Here is a 2,892-nt window from a genome sequence, read left to right as displayed (position 1 = left end):
CGACTACGCCAATTGTAACCAAGTGGAGTCGCTAAGTACTCCTAATGTCACAGTAATACTACGCCACTCCCAATTACAGGGTGGGAGACCCGGAATACCAAGGTAAGTGTTCAGTTTGAGTGAACAATAACTGTCGGTTGCTTCATAGAGTATAACTTTATTCTTAGAATGTACAAAGTATTGACATTTCCTTTAAAAACATACATGTATTCACAGTATTGACATCTCCTTTAAAAACGTATATTCACTATCTACAGAGATACCAATAGGGGGTTATCAAGTCGTTCACTACACAGATAAGGAATTGGATCGATTGCACTAATTTACACTCATTTCCTAGGTCCATAAACACAAGATTGAGCACTGCAACATAAGCACACTATCACTCTGAGCCAAATATGGTTGGCATTAAAAACACTGCAAATCAATAAGAAAGGCTAAAAGCCCAAAAGAACACTGCACTGTAAAAGGGACAGTAGTCCACGAGTGAAACTATGCAATATAATCCTGAAACCAATATATCCGTCGTTGGCGATTAACTAGTTAACTCTTTGGTTAAAGTAGTAAAAGTGCTTAAGACGCCACTTGGGCTATATGATATCATCCAATCCCAATTAAGTATAAAAACTATAGCAGCATAGACTTGAATTCAAAAGTATAAAAACTATAGCAGCATAGACTTGAATTCAAAATATAAAAAAAAGATAAAAAGAACAGCGGTTCACAGTATGAGGCCCAATCTGTAATGGAACATAAACCTTGATTAGCCTCCAATTGACCATATAGCTAAAGTGCTTTCCTGGTTGTACTCAGAATCAGATTCTGACTACAACACTGATGTAGCCAAACAGTTATACAGTAATTAATAAAGTGCATTAAATGTACTTTGCACTGCTGCTTATGCAAACTAGCCCATACCCTGTTAAGATGGTCAGGGACTCCAGGTGGTCGATACAACAGTGTGTTTGGCTCGGTCGGGACACCGTCTGTGTAATATAAACATATAATGAGGACTCAGTTTCATTCATAAGACAAAGACTGCTATACTGTCGCAATATGGGCGCAAGCCTACCTCTAGACTCAGTGTGCAGGCTTACACACGCACATACGTTAGGCAGGCTCCTGTCAGTGTATTTCTTTCGGATCACCGTCTGTGCAACAAACACATCACAAACATCATGAGGACTCGCACCATAACAGCGAAACTGCTATACTGTTGCAATACGGACGCAAGCCTACCTCAAGACTGTTGTGTAAACACACAGGGACACACACATTAGCCAGGCTCTCGTTCGCCGCTTGCCTCTGCGTCTAACTGCGTCTAACAACGAGACAAGGGTTTGCATAAATAAACGGGAAGGCAGTTCAACATGAATTAAAGGCTTGTTTGTGCTGTTGCGATATGAAGCAAGCCTACCTTGGTTTCTCTGAATTATACACCCAGGCTGACAGGGCTGTCACTAACTGCGAGCTCCACAGTTTCTGACGAAGAAAAAGAAACATAAATAAATAACTAAATAAAGGTTGTTGACATATCAACCTAGGGACAGGTAACCCTATAGTAGTAAAACCAAGAGCTTACCTCGATGCTACGAGCACAAACAAACGCCACACAGCCTGACTGGAACAGGAAAGATCCTGGGTAAAACACCTCCTATTCCCTATGCCTGTCCAGCTACCTTATATGCTGAGCTGAGGGGGGTGGTGCTATGACACCTATTGGTTCAGTCCCACTGATTACATATACACAAGCCAAACCAACATGAAACACGCACACATGTGTGCGTGTGTGTGAGAGAGATTTTGAAAGAAAACGGGCCACTTCAGTCTCCAGAAATATCAGCAAGCATGAGCATGTGCGTGCAAACTCAAACATGCACACACACACACACACACACACACACACACACACACACACACACACACACACACAAAATATAAATTAGGCTTTATTCTCACCCCACTGGCACAGGTGGCCTGTTCCCTGTGAGGCAGCCCAGCCCGCCTGCTTGATCCTCCTGCCATCCTATAGGAAGCAGGAACGAAAACTGAAGTTCCCGACCAGATCAGTTCCATTCGCTCGGCTTTGAGTGCCATCTGGACGTGTGATATTTGCCTGGCATTCTAACAGGGAAATCTGTTTTGAGCACAGGTTGTTTGGTTTACGGGCAAGACGTTCATAGTATGCATTTATGCACATACTGTACATATGCAGTATACATCTTAGTCAGTGTGTTATTCATCCCAGGCAGATGGGGGCCCCGGATGACAGTGAGAATGTACACGTATGCGTTGTGATTTATCGACGACTCGGGCGTGTGTTGTTGCTGAATCTGCAACAGTGCTGCGGCACCGTGCACTGATCTCCATAACAAGTTTATTTGTATTACAGACAGGAGTGAGTACAGAGAGAGGATGAAGGGAGGGACAGCACAGACAAGGAAAAAGTGAAAGTGTGTGTGTGTGTGTGTGTGTGTGTGTGTGTGTGTGTGTGTGTGTGTGGCAAGTGGCACAATGGATGACTAATTAAAGGTTGGTATGGTAAAGGGATTGACTGCGCATAAAACAGGAAGGAGCTCAATGTGTGAAGTGAAAACCAAAGAAATAAGGGAGGCAGAAACTGGAGTTAAAGGGTAACTGAAATATTATTATTATTGACTCAAAAACAGAAACTTAAACAACTTTGAACATTCATAGAAAATAATAAACACAAAATGGGGGCCCCTTTAAAGGTGGTGACTCTCTCAGTCCATGTTGAGTTCCTCATTTCTAGGGGAAATTCAGTCTCTCTCCAGTGTGGAGAACAGGGTTACCGCATGTGTGGGGGGAGGGGGGCGTCGAGGACCGGGTCGGCTCGCCAGGTCCAGGTACCAGCCGGTACCAGAACCATCC

At 43.5% G+C, this 2,892-nt stretch overlaps 1 long non-coding RNA gene across 1 annotated transcript; it reads right to left on the bottom strand.

The window, feature by feature from the left end:
- Positions 1-570: 570 nt before the first annotated feature.
- LOC308323059 lies at positions 571-1,662 on the bottom strand. Its single transcript, XR_013964795.1, has 6 exons — positions 1,583-1,662; positions 1,418-1,482; positions 1,240-1,321; positions 1,073-1,151; positions 919-986; positions 571-740 (listed from the first exon to the last, which is right to left on the bottom strand). It is a non-coding gene; the product is annotated as an uncharacterized lncRNA (long non-coding RNA).
- Between the last annotated feature and the right edge of the window lie 1,230 nt (positions 1,663-2,892).

The sequence above is a fragment of the Protomyctophum bolini genome (genome assembly GCF_963924005.1).
Source record: "Protomyctophum bolini genome assembly, chromosome: 2".
Classification (NCBI taxonomy): Eukaryota; Metazoa; Chordata; class Actinopteri; order Myctophiformes; family Myctophidae; genus Protomyctophum; species Protomyctophum bolini.
The sequence above is the reverse complement of the archived record's forward strand: the minus strand, read 5'-3'. Positions and strand labels throughout refer to the sequence as shown.